Source organism: Poecile atricapillus, chromosome 9, assembly GCF_030490865.1.
Source record: "Poecile atricapillus isolate bPoeAtr1 chromosome 9, bPoeAtr1.hap1, whole genome shotgun sequence".
Classification (NCBI taxonomy): domain Eukaryota; kingdom Metazoa; phylum Chordata; class Aves; order Passeriformes; family Paridae; genus Poecile; species Poecile atricapillus.
The window spans coordinates 16,506,485-16,520,093 of NC_081257.1; the positions used below are offsets into that span (position 1 = coordinate 16,506,485).

At 38.5% G+C, this 13,609-nt stretch overlaps 1 protein-coding gene across 4 annotated transcripts in view; it reads right to left on the reverse strand.

Annotated features, from left to right (window-relative positions):
* FHIT (fragile histidine triad diadenosine triphosphatase) overlaps positions 1-5,215 on the reverse strand; it is a 540,874-nt gene extending 535,659 nt beyond the window's left edge. The window contains exon 1 of one of the 4 annotated variants that reach the window (XM_058845396.1): positions 5,171-5,207. The gene's annotated coding sequence lies outside the window, so the exon portion shown is untranslated. Of the gene's footprint in view, positions 1-5,170 lie in introns of all 4 variants that reach the window. The other 3 variants (XM_058845400.1, XM_058845401.1, XM_058845398.1) reach the window with 3 other exon arrangements.
* Between the last annotated feature and the right edge of the window lie 8,394 nt (positions 5,216-13,609).

The following is a 13,609-nucleotide window of genomic DNA, read 5'->3' on the forward strand; positions in this document are numbered from 1 at the left end:
ATCACTGCATTTTAAATCCAACTCCTATAAAAGCTTGCAAAGCAATGGAAGCTGAAGTCCAGGGTCATAAAATTTTCTAGAAAAATATTACGTAGACCATTAGGTCTTCATTCGAGTTCTGTTTGTCTACATTTTGGGTTTCCTATTAATACGTGAACCTAACCATATTTTTAAACAAGACTACACATTTTCTTCAGCAAAACACCTGCCTAATCAAAAATAAGACTTAGAGACTCATAAACCCCAGATTTAGGCAAGCTCCCTTCTATCCTTCCCCCCTTTCTTTCTAATATTGAATATTTTACAAACAAATTTCACCTGAAAATTTCCCTGCAATGAACCGAATTCTGCTATCCTGAAATAGAATCCATGTAGTTCTTAAATACTTAATAACACAACATGTACTAAAAAGGGACTGAAAACCTGAAATCATTAGATGTCTCCAGCACAACAAATAAAAAGGAGACATACATTTCTCTGCAAGTATAATTTTAAAGTCCTTTCAGAGAGAGAAAAAGGCTGTCAGCTTGCTTGTTCTGCCAGCAAGTAATGAAGCTCTTGGTTTTGATTCATGGAAATGCCAAAATGATCGTAGATAAAGTATACAAAAATATTTTTTTTTCTTTTTTATTTTGTTTCTTTCTTTTTATTTTTCTTTTTGAATGGTGAGTATCAGGAAGGTAGCAAAAGTCAGGAAAAGCATCAAAATGGGGAAAGTAGTGTCAACAGAAAACAACAAAAGCAAGCACCTTTTCATTTTAGTGACCATCTAGAAAAACATTACTGCATTAATGCTATTTAGAAGCTATTTCAAAATCTAAAGTCCCTATGAAACACTTTACTTCCTACCAGTTTAAGGAATCATTATTTTGTTTTCACTAACAGAACACTGATGTTTATTCCTAATGCCAGCTAAATGTAAATTTGAGCCTCATGTGTTACCTACTGCTTTCTAACAGACCTTCATTATCTCTCAGTTCTCAGCTAAGACTTGTGCACAAATCCAGCAAAACAGTTTAGAAGATACTTAATTTTCAGTATTTGCATAATAACACTGAACAGGATAAATAATATGCATACTTAGTGCCAAGCATCAGCACTATGCCAATTTAAAGCCTTATTCTTTAACATTTCAGAAGTAATTTTGAAAGCAAATTAAACGACATACATAAAGTATTCCAACAAGTCAGTATGCAATGACTTCTGAACAACAACACAACTGCCAAGGCCAATACCTACAAGACACATCAGATTTTTAGTGACTTAAGACCTTGCTAAGTCTCTGCAAACATTAATGCTAAAAACCCTTTACATTCAGAAGAATTGATATAAATGTTTTTGACTCCTCAAGCAGTAAGACAGAGCATTACTTTGATAAAGTAACAGGCATCACTGCAGTGCCAATAGAGAAATTCTGTACTTTGGCATATCTACAAATGTGAAGCAGACAAATGCAGCTGTTATGTGTTACAATGCAAATCTGATGAGCTACACTGGGAATATTCAGTATTGCAGTGCAAATTGATGAGAGGAAAAACACAAAGTCTGAATAAAATAAAAAGGTTTATTTAAATCTCACAATTAGGACATTTTCTTTAGTATTGTCCGAAGGATTAAAACCAGCTTTTTTTTTAAAGACCTCTTTACAATTTTTCAAGTTTGCTACTAGAATAACCACACCACTTATAAGAGGAGTAGAAGCACTCTATAAATTTGAAAAATTCTACCCTGTTCCTGTAACAATCTGCAGGGACCTGTGCAAAGACCGGCTCCCCTCTGCAGGCACCCTCAGCCCTCCCACCCTGACACGTCCCCCTCAGGGATCACAGTCTGAGGAACCTCTACTCTGGGGCCTTTTACAGCTTGGGATTCCCCTCACAGTCAAAGCACCGGCAGAGATCTCTTTCAGTCATTTTCCAGTCTGTTCCTTGTAGGAATACAGTTAGCAGACTGCCTTGAAATTTAAGGAAAGGGAGGACGATTTTTTTTTAATTAAGGGCTTCTGCAGAAACCCGTTCAACAGCTGAGTCACTGAGAGAACAAGTGAAATCTAATTGCACAGTCCTCAACAACACTGCATGGACACTGAGGGTGTGGGGTGAGGCACAATCAGGGCCAGACCAAATGCAAGCTTCCTTTTTGCCAGTAAAGCTTTCTAAATGCTGATTATGAAGCCGCTTTTCCCATACAACCCAATTTTATCCATACTTTGTGTGCACATTATTATATGGAGAGGTAACCCCTTCACTACAAAAACTTACATGTGAAAGTGAAAGGCTTCAAATTCTGAAATTGGATGTTTACCATGGACACTCAGAACTATCCTGCAGCTTTAGTGACAATCATATTTACCTCCCTGGTACCCAAAGGAACCCAGCAGGCATTTTATCAGCCAACAAAACAAACAAAGATTTGGTTAGGCCTTAAAAAGAAATAAATAAATAAATAAATAAATTCCAAACAAGCAAACAAAAAAACACAAATTACATACTCATTTGAACACTGCACTTGGAAAACATGAGTTATAAACTACAAGGATGCACAAGGAACACATTGCTCCAAACATGTCTAAGAGTTTTATTTGATAAATTACTGGTGGAGTAGAGAAAGACAAAAAGAATGAATGTAATTTATTAAGACTTTCTTTAAAGCGTCCATCTCCCCCTAGAGCTTATGGAAATAACAAAGCAACAAAGCCACATAGTCCTGTAAGAACAACTTAAACCTAAGTGAGAAAAAATTTATAGGAAGGCAAAAAAGACACTTGAGATATTATTTTAATAAGAAGAAAATATGGATGATACTGATCAGCTTAGATTGATGCACAAAAAAAAAGCATTGCCTGCATAGCACCATAATATCTGAAAGCAATCAATTTACATTTTGTAATCATTCTCCTAATAGGATTTGAGCTACAGAAGTCAACAAGTTTTTCTTGGAGACTTAATATATCAACATTTGGCCCTCTGTGGTAAGCACGGCAAATTTGTCTGAAGTTGTCACACACTAAAGACATTCTATATACAAATCAGCTGACAAAGTTGGAAAGTGACAATATTTTTAACCTTTGCAAAAATAGGCAAAATTATAAATATATGAAATAATATAAATAAACGTAATTGACATAATTGAAGCTGCAGATACTGTAGAAGAAAGAATGACTGACATGTATAAAACTGAGTAATTCAATTTTCTGCAAATTCACAAAAGGATTCATGTGACAGATGACAAAATGAATGAGAGGATTATACATTGTAACTATAAAAAGGCAAATCCTATAAAGTACATACACAGTTGTAATATGCAAGACAAGTGGATAATCCCATGTTCAACGTTAAGTTATATGAGTTGACCCATTGTTTCCGACAGCATCTCTATATCCTCCAATTTTCCCAGCATGTAAAAGTATTAACTTGGTCACTAGCAAAGTCAATGGAAACTGCAAACACACAGTTCAAAGGCTGTCAAACTGAAATATTTTACTACGACTACAGGCTTTGTGTAACACATTCTTCTCATTGCACTCTAAGACTGAAACATAAACCATAACAAAGAAAGCAAAATTATAAGAAGCTGAATAAAACCATCTGAAAAATGGATCCAAATAAATGTTTAATAAATAAGTGTAAGCTCTACAGCTTTCACATATTGCTGCTTTAATTCTTCTAAGTTTTCTCTATACTACAATGCCAATTAAATTAGCATTATTATAATAGCATATTTTGAAGAGATTGAATTAGAACTTGCATTAGAAGTGCTATACTTGGCAAAGTAACAGCTCCCGTTGAATGAAACTAGCAGCACCTCTGACCAAATGTTTCACAAGGGGAAAGGAAAAGAAAAACAAGCTGCAAGAAAAAAACGGAAGGTTTCATAGTAAGTGGTAAAATTGACAAGCAAACTAAACTCAGCTTTTGCCCGCAGTCTACCTAACACGGGAAAAAAGCAGTGTGTGTGTATGCGCAGAATATTTCAGCACACTGAATGTAACTTTTAAAGATAGGAAAAGTACTCTCCTGTCCTTCAAAGATTTAAAACTATTCAGAATGTCTAAAAGTGCACTTGAAGGAAAACATGAAAGCAGATTATGAAATCAGGGGGCCTGTGATTTATTGGAGATAAGAAACATCTTGTCCTGAGGAAAAAGGCAAAATATTTAATGCCATCTTTCCATTAGACAATTCAGTGATTCAATTTTAAATTAAGGTCTTGGTACATGCACTGTAATGTCTTATTTGAATCACCAACATCCAACATTCAAAAATTAAATACTTAACTGCTTACAGGTGGACATATTGTGCAACTGTTCTTTGAACTGAACTTTTTATTTTCCTCTTTTTGAGATTATGAAATCATGTAAGACTTTTAATTACATTACACCCCTTAAAAAAAATTTAAACCTAATTTTTTTTTTTTTTTCTCTCATAACAACTTTTCAGCTGAAAATCCCTGAGCTCACACTTCAGTCTTCATCCTACAATCAAGAAGACTGCTTTTGGGAGGAGGTAGGGAGTGGGGCTGTTTTTTGTCCTTCATCTTGATTTTATTAATTTGCAAAAATATGCAATATGAATCTATTCCTTGGACACGTGGTATCCTCGGAAAAAAACTTAACTACCTTTATCTACTGTATGGTATTGCCACGCAGCCTAAGCATGTTCAGTTAAAATCATTTAGGAACTGGTATGAAAGCACTTGATCCATCACTTCGACAATGCCCGTAAGGTTTCTGAAATGGTTTTAAGTTTTACTGCCTTACACAGAAATTTAAACTTAAGCGATTGCTCAGTCTCAGCGACCCAAACACGAGCTGCTTGTTGTAATGACTGCCTCGCGTTCTGCTGGAGCATGGGAATTAATGGCTCTGCTCTAACACACCTGCCTTTCACCAGGGGGGCACAGCAGCGCCCACGAGGGGCAAATAAAAACATTAAATTATGCGAAACGTCCCCACGAGACATCTCAATATCCGGCGGGGAGGGACGGGAGGATGGCGGGGCAGGGAGGGGGCGGCGGGCGCGGAGGGCACCGGGGCGGCACCGCCTCAGCAGCGGGGGCAGCGCTACCCTCGGGCTCCCCCTCAGCGCCCGCCGCCCGCTCCTGCCGCTGGAGCGCTCGGCGGCGGGGACGGGGAGAAGGAGGGTGAAATTAACACAAAATGGAGACTTACAGTCCCGCTGTGACACGGCTGCGCGGCCCCGCCTCTGGCGGCGCGGGGCCGGGGCGGGGCCGCCGCGCTGTCAGGGCCCGCCGGGATCGTGACTGAGGGGCCGTGGTCCCTGAGAACTGTGGCTGGTTTAATCGCCTATCGCAAATTTTCTCGTCTATCGCCGGTTTTCTCGCCTATCGCAAATTTTCTCGTCTATGGCCGGTTTTCCCGCTTGTGGCAGGCACAGGAGGATGGTGAGGGGAGCGGCTCCGTGGGCGCCCAGCAGGTGCCAGCCCCCCCGGAGATGAGGGGACACCTGAGGAGTGCAGCAGCACCGTGCTCAGGGCCGGCCGCGCCCGAGGTGGGCCCGCAGCGAAAAGCCTCACCGGTTGTGTAGACGCTTCTCTTGGCAATACGAGTCGCTCACACCATTACAAGTGGGGAAAGTAATGGTACAGTGTGTGCTGTGCTTGTGCTGCTGCCCTGCGCATCTGGTTTAGACCCTGTTGGAGAGAAGAGTTGCGATGCTACCGTCCATTTTGCTCTCATGTTGCCTCAATTTTTAGTTCCATGTAGCAACAGTGAGACCATGACTCTGCTTCCGTGCAGGCAGTGATGTCCCTGCTGAATTCCCTGGCACAGATTCAGGTGTTGGAGCTCCTTCAGTTCAGTATTGGAGTCACACAGGGCTCTCTGTAGCAGCAGCTCCTTCCAGAGCAGCACATCCAGTACCATCATCAGCTTCTGCCATTATGTATTTTGCATTATGCCATTTAGTTCCTTGCTTTCATTCAGTTGGACTGAGCTTTTTTTGGTGGTCTTAACAGCCAAGAGCCAGGTTTTCGTTGCGTCTTTGGTTTACAGAGAGTGAGGTTTGGTACCCAAGAAAGATCTCTTACGCAGCTATTTCAGTGTATATCCACTGTAGTGGGATAAAGTTGCTGAACACTACTGTTACTCCAGCACTTCGAGCAATCAGCAATGCTGGGCTCAAGCCCAAACCTTGAACTTTATTTTATATACAAAAGTACATTAGTATGAAGGACGTGTTTGATGTATTTGCTGGAGCCAGTACCACTAAAAATGCAGGACAGTCTTACTGCTGTATTCATGAACACTGCCACAAATAATAAGCAATACTCCAGCTATCATAGTTTATTCTGTAAACGCACATGGAAGACGTTGTCACCAACCCATGACCATGGTAACAGGTGTCATTACTACTGAATGCCAATAGGACACCAAGACTGCCTTTTGATGCCACTGCTGTGCATTTTCCCTCAGTATCTGTACTTCCATACAGCAAAGGCCCTTGTCCAATCCCAAAAACCACTCTGTGCTGAAGTGACAGCATCAATTCCCCCTGCTGTTACACATTTTGTCAGCCCTTTGTGACACTGCACAGCAACAGGTCCCTTGAGACATTTGTCTGCAAAGCTACCCTAGATATGTCCCTTTTACAGTGTGTACACCTGTCTTCTAGGATTATGCAATTGAGTAGTGGCTGCTCCTCCTATATGCACTTCATCCTGAGAAACATCCTGACCACTCATTTTGTTGACAAAAGCAAATGCAATGGGAGCAATTCCCTTATTAGTACAAGTGAAGTATTTTGCCTATCACACAGTCGCTTTCTTTCTTAATGATCACACTTTTCCCTTCCTGACATGTTTTACTGTCATTAATTGTTAAGGAGACCATATCATTAGTAAAAGCAGAGACCATCAGACTTGTATATGGACAATTTCACTGGCATTTGCAGATGGAAATCCATCCAAATCAAAGGATGCTGTGTGAGATGATGCGCCCATCACACCCTGATGAAAATACACTCCTTTTATGTGAGTTGTCTCCTGTTGACTCGTATTTTTAAAAAGGATTCAAAAACATTTCCTCTTTTAAGGTCGGCAAGAAAAGGTAAAAAATTTAAGACAGTTTTGTTGTTCCAAGTACACTCATGATGCTGTGAAAACGCTGTACTGAAGTATATGCTGAAAAAGCAGACACTTCAGAATAGCAGCACGTCAGAAAAATCAGATTAAATATGTCAGAAAGCTTTGAAACCAACAAAACAACACCAATAAACAATCCTGAATGTTATTCAACACTGTTGAAAACAAACTGCAAATTCTAATCTCTTTGAATAGCTCTAGCCATAATTCTCCACTTCTACCTCTGCAACCTCTCTGTCTGTAACCAGAGATTATGTATTACATAAATACTTGCAACTGCTAAAATATGTGAGAGACATAAAAAGAGGTGGGCTACTGCTACATCAGAAGCCTTGGCTTACCAAAAAAACAGCTTTAATATTCTATTATTAATAGAGCAATATAATACATAAGCAGAAGTGAAGTGTGTTTCTAGATAATCTCCTTCTAACATTCAGCTGAGCATAAAATCTCTTGAAGAAAAGCCTGATAGTGATCCCAGGAAAACATTCCTTTAGCTCACTGCTGCTTCTTTGTTCGATGGGGCAGTTCACTTTGTTCCTTTATGCTGAGCTACTTTATATTTATGCTGAAAGTATTTTTCTTCCGTCTAATCCTAAGAGGAGCATGAGCTCTTAAAATCTTGACTTTGTCAATTTCACAGTTTCAGTAAGTCAAGTCCTTATAAAAAGTGTTTTACCTGCAAGATGATACATGAGAATCTCTCTTCTTCTGTGATGCATGAAAATTGTATTTATTTTGCAGTGAATTCTATGGTTTTCAATATGCAACTGTCATAAATTATATTAAATTACAAGCCTTAGATTTGTGATGTTACATAGCATGTATTTTCAAAAAAACTTTCTATTGTCTTTTACCTCAATATTTGTTGTGTATCCAAGAAGTAGGAAAATAGTAGTTCTGAAGAAGGAAAAATGGCGTAAGTAAGTGAAAATCCTCCAGTTTTGTCATATAACAAGGTGATTCTTCTCATGGTCTCTTTCTGCTGGGTTGTGCAATTTAAAGTGTGTTTTTACTTCTTTTGTGTGAAATGATGCAGCTCACAATCCAAAAGCTTCTGTGAGATCTTCGTGTGTAGCCATCAGAAAATCAGCAAACTACCATAGGATTTTTTTAAGAAGTTTTCACTCTTTTCTTTCTTTGGTATTTAACTCTAAAGCTTGTTGGTTTTATTTAGATGGGATACAGAGACTGTAATGTGTTGGATTAGCACTGTTCTAAGGAGGCTGGGCTTTGTGTGCTCATGCACAGTTTCACAGCAACTTCTTTATAACTGTGATGCAGGTTTGTTCTCATGAAGTATTTTCTTCAAGTCACAATGTATTTTCCACTGGTTAACTCATCAGCTACTTAAGATCAACTAGGTGTTCCTTCTAACTTTGCTTTTAGTCATTAGTCTTTTCCTCAAAACCAGGAACAATATTCATGTTTCTGGCAGAGTAACAATGATACTGCATCTAACCAAAACAGCCCCTTCTCTGAAGTCAGGCATTAATTCCTCTCACCCACCACTCAGTCTGCTGAGTTTACACCCTGTGCATTTCCCGTAACTGCACCCACAAGGCATCCACAAATGACTCTGAATTTTCAATAATAGCACCACATCATTTTTTGAACTCTCATTTTTCCTACCTCAGCAGCTGCAGCTGACCACAGAACTGCAGCTGTTCTTTGTGTTAGGTGGTGTATGTTGGTCTGGAGTGAAGGACTCTACAAACAGCACAAGAGTGTAAGATTGCTTTTACTTTCATAATAAGTTTCGTATCTCAGGGTCTTGGGAAGTGAATTTTGCACAGAAAGTAATGAGAAATATTCTACATCCAAAACAGAAAAACATTTCCGGGTTTATATCAACAAGTACAGAATGTTCTGGTTTCCCACAAGAAGCATTGGCAGTGGAGCCTACCCTTGCCTATAATGAAGCACATCTAAAGGAGGACTCAAAGCTCTGTCTAAGCACAAGGAGTGGAAGCACATTTCCCTCCAGAAATCGGCACTCACTGAACGTGCTCACCAGCTGTAGGTGCAATTAGCTGTGTCCAATTTACGTTTGGAGCACAAGGGACCAGCATTCACAGCATGCTTAAAACAGCAAACACAACAAGCTGGGGTTTGTCAACACAATGCACAGTTTCTCAGTTCAATGGGAAACTTTACAAAATGTATGTGCAAGGTATAATTACAGCATGCCACAAATAAAATTTCAAAAGGATAATTGAAACAACACTCATATCTTGGAAAAATAAGCTGGTTAATTGTTGTAGGTTCACAGACATGTCACAGCACACAATACAATTAATAAAATATAAACACCAATTTTCAAATCAACACAGCTTGATAATTTGAATTCAAGTTTTAAGAACAGCAAAAAACCTAAAAACCACCACAAGTCTTTCTTTAATCTCTTTCCTTTTTCATGCTCTCTGTAGCCATTGAGACTAGTAGGAAACCAGCCAATTTAGTCAGAAAACTTTGCAGCATAGCAGGGAGTTTCATTTGTTGTCACATGCAATAGCAGCTGTCTCCATCAAGAGCAAAGTTAATCAGTACAGACTAAATAAATCAGGTAATTCTTTAGATTGTTAACATTGTACTTTTGAATGAAGACCAATCTTTGTCTTCTGATGCTGGAAAACTTCTCTTTCAAGTAAATCAATTCTGTGGTTTGAAACTAAGGAGCAGTGAAATTCCTCAATGTATTTTTTACCCAAATATTTTTGGTAGCTGAAGATACTCAGTTTACACAAGGGACACAAAGTGTTAAAATTGTAAAAAGCAGAAAAGCAAACAGGTTTATGCACAAAGACTTCAGTATTTACTTTACTCTTATGATCACCGTTCATTGCCTATTTCTAAAAAACGAGTAAAGCTTTTCACTTTGTTTCAGTCCTTCTGCAATGCTTGAAAAAAAAAGATGGTGTATGGTGTCTATTTAACTAAAGGAGCAACAAAAACCTTAAGAGCATTTTAATATAAAAAAAAATAGATCTTTATCACAAGAAAACAAAAAACAAGCTTTCATGTAAAACAGAAAACTCATTTAACCTTCAAAATCTACTAGACAAGTTTGTGAGGAACCAGAGCAACTAAAACACATATTACTATAATTAAATGTAAAAAAAACGGTTGAGCATCACATATGTTATCTACAGAAGTTGTTAAACAATAGATGGGAATATTAATGCAAAGAATATTAATATTGTGATACTATCAAAGGCGTACATCAAAGTGGAGTACATTTTTGCAAAATCAAGGGAAAATTGCTTTTGTTTTGGGACTTGGTCTGACATGTCATGTCAAAAATGTTCTCAAGATAAACTGAGAGTATTACTTAGAAAGTATTGTGCTTTACTAGGAAGGAAGAAGCAAAAGGCAGGAAAGTTGTAGGACACACACAACTCTTAAAGCAGCATTGGTAGGCGTGGTTACAGTCTTTGATCTTAGGCAAACTAGGCAAGTTTACAGACAAGCTCAGGGTGAGAAATATGGTTTATATGGATTTACAAAACTTTCATAAAATCCAAGTTTTTTCCTATGTGAAGGGGTTTCATTTTGAAAAACCTGAAATTATCTTTTCCTTTTGAAGATTTCATAAGTTAAGTTGATTTAGAGCTCTGTTTTACAGAGAAAAAAGGTACTAAATTTCTCTTGTAAGCATCTCACTGGAAGTAAAACCAATCACAGGTTTGCTCAAATGTATTTTAAATTGGTTGATGGACTAATGTTGAAGGGCTCAGTATAGCTATGAAATAATGTTTCTAAAATTTCCATATGACAGTGACACAATGTCACTTAAGGACCATTTTTTTCTAAATCACATAAATCCAATTTAAATCAGTTTTTGTTTTTAAACAAATTCTCCTGGCTTATCTTATAGCTTGTCCTTTGAATCCATAGATTCACCGAAGGAAATTTATGTTTAGAAATGATACGTATGATAAAGTATTGACAAAAGTGTAACTTATCCTTTGACAATTCTTGTGCTTGTGGAAAACATTCAGTGGTTGAAACAGCTGTGCCAGCAGCTACTTAAATGCAGTTGCAGTCTTGACTAGGCCACAGAAAACTCACAGAATAAGTTTCCACACTCCTGACAGCTTAAGTATTTTTTGTTTTTCTTTTTATGCTCTATTTTGAGTAGGTAAGGGATATTCTGATATTCTTAGATTTATTTTTGTTTGGTTTCTCTAGAAAATGCCTTTTTTGGGGGGATGAGGGGGTTTGAAAGTGACTCTAGGTTTCATAAACTGTGTCTGCACCTAACTGTATGAGCACCCATGCAGTCAGCAAAGGAGAGGAACTAAAAATCACAGGAACAAGTTTTAAACTGTTCTAAAATACTCTATCATAGTAATTTTTATTGCAGCATATTCTGACCTTTTAAGTCATAAGGAACTGATATTATTACAGTACTTTTGGTAAATGGGAGTCATCAAACCACTGTTCCTCAAGATCATTCAGAACAGTTGCAAGGACAGTTGATCTCTGGAGCTGGTGGTGGGGAAGGAGTGCACAGAGTAGCAGTCTCTCCTTGCTCCCGTGCCATGCTGCCCATGTCAGATAAAGCACTGGAAACAGCTGACAGCAGTGCTCCTCCCCTTCTGACTGCCAAGCTGTCCCTATAAATCTCCTGTAACTAAGAGGGTAGAGTGAGCCTCCACAATGGAAATGCCACAGCACAAATACACAATGCAAATTCAAACTCAGTGTGACTTCTGCAGGAGGAGGCTTCACGCCAGATATCACAATTCAAAAAATCAAATCGTATTTGGACATTAAGAAACTTGGGTTTGGTGCCATTTTTTGACCAATATAAATCACAAATATGTCCTGGAAAATCCTTTATTTGGCAGCAGTAGCCAAACTGTTTTCTCAGCCCTGTTCAGAATGTGTAAGAATTATTACTTTAAGCATTAACTGAATGTCAGTCTGCTTTTGTTTGCTGACATTGGTTTAGGATCACTAGTAGTTTGAGTAATATGTCTTCTTGTTCATATGTGGGAGTTTTAATAAAGCATTTATGGCCCTGTCTTACACTTCTTTCAATAAGAAACCCATGTAGTTTTGAGGTGTTCATTGACTAGCAAAAGACCATGACCAGTTTGCTCTGGCATTAATGTGGAAATATAGTCTGCAAGTAGGAAGGCAACACTAGAAGCAGGCATGGCCCTGTGCAAGGACTGACAAAAATTCACAGCACTCAGTCTCACTGTCTCACAGTCTCAGCACAGTTTTGTCACTTTATTCTCAGCTGTATCACTCCTTTGGGGAAAGGAGAGCATTCCAAACTGGGTTATCAGTAAAGTGCCACTACCACTGGTTGGAGAGAGGGAGAATCTAAAGGGGTCTGGGTTTATTGGCGATTCACAGTAACTGAAGGCTGCCACTCTGCTTTCTCCTGCATCAGTACTCTGTGGCCATGGCTACTGTGGGCTCCCTAACAAGTGTTTAGAAGTGAGCCAAACCAGCTGAGACTAACCTTATAAAAATACAAGCTGCATGAATGAATCAAGAGCTATATTGCTAAATTCCAGGGGAAGACTGAGATATTTGAGGTTTCAGATCAGTCCTTTATATGCCTCCCAACTGGATTCATTATGAAACCGCTTGTCTTCTAGAACATAATAATTCAATAGAGAAACACAGAGATCCTTAAATTGTTGTTTTGCTTCATATCTTTTTTTTTAAAAAAAAAAAAAAGATTGGAGTACAAAGCAAAATTGCATACCTATCACAAGAAACTTCTAAGCAAAGCAAAATTAGCATGAGAGGCAAATAGAGCAATACACAGAAAAATGGTAGCACTCAAGAAACAGATAGTACTCTTAAGATCCCTTAGTTGGCAAGACAGCAAGCCTGGACTGATTGCCAACAGAATGGCAACAAAAACGTTCAGATAAATTCCAGTCTCGCAGAAATGAGGCCACACAGGAACATTTAAATGCAATGTAGTATGCTTCCCTAAATAAGTGGTGAGAAAAAATCCCTTTATTTTGGTAGAGGAGAAATTTCTGTTTGGTAGAGGAGAATGACTATAGGCTATAAGCAGAATTTTAACCTAGATTGGCATTCACTCAGACAGTGAGTAGGCATAAAAACTTGACTTAGCTGATATATTTTATGATTCCTGTAAGATGGGGAAGGATTTTCTAGTCTTCAGTCAGTCCTCACTCAATCTCCAAAATGCACTCTCTGCTTAAAAGCAAAGCAGGATGCAGTTGGATCTGTTAACACCATAGCACAATACAATGGATAGATTGGGAAGAGGATATAGATAATAGGATATCTAGAAATTCAGTAAAAGACCATTCCATCTTGCAGCTGCAGTGTTTGAAGGAGTGCAACCCTATCCTTGGGCACTGAGGTGAAATTATAACCATCTTATTGTGCTGAAAAATGTTGCCATATTTTTTTCCTAATACCTGTGTTCTCAATTGTACCCTCTGCTATGATCTGTCTCCACAGGGAGCAGAATCTGTCTCTGGCTGCCCTAAAATTTTTATATAAT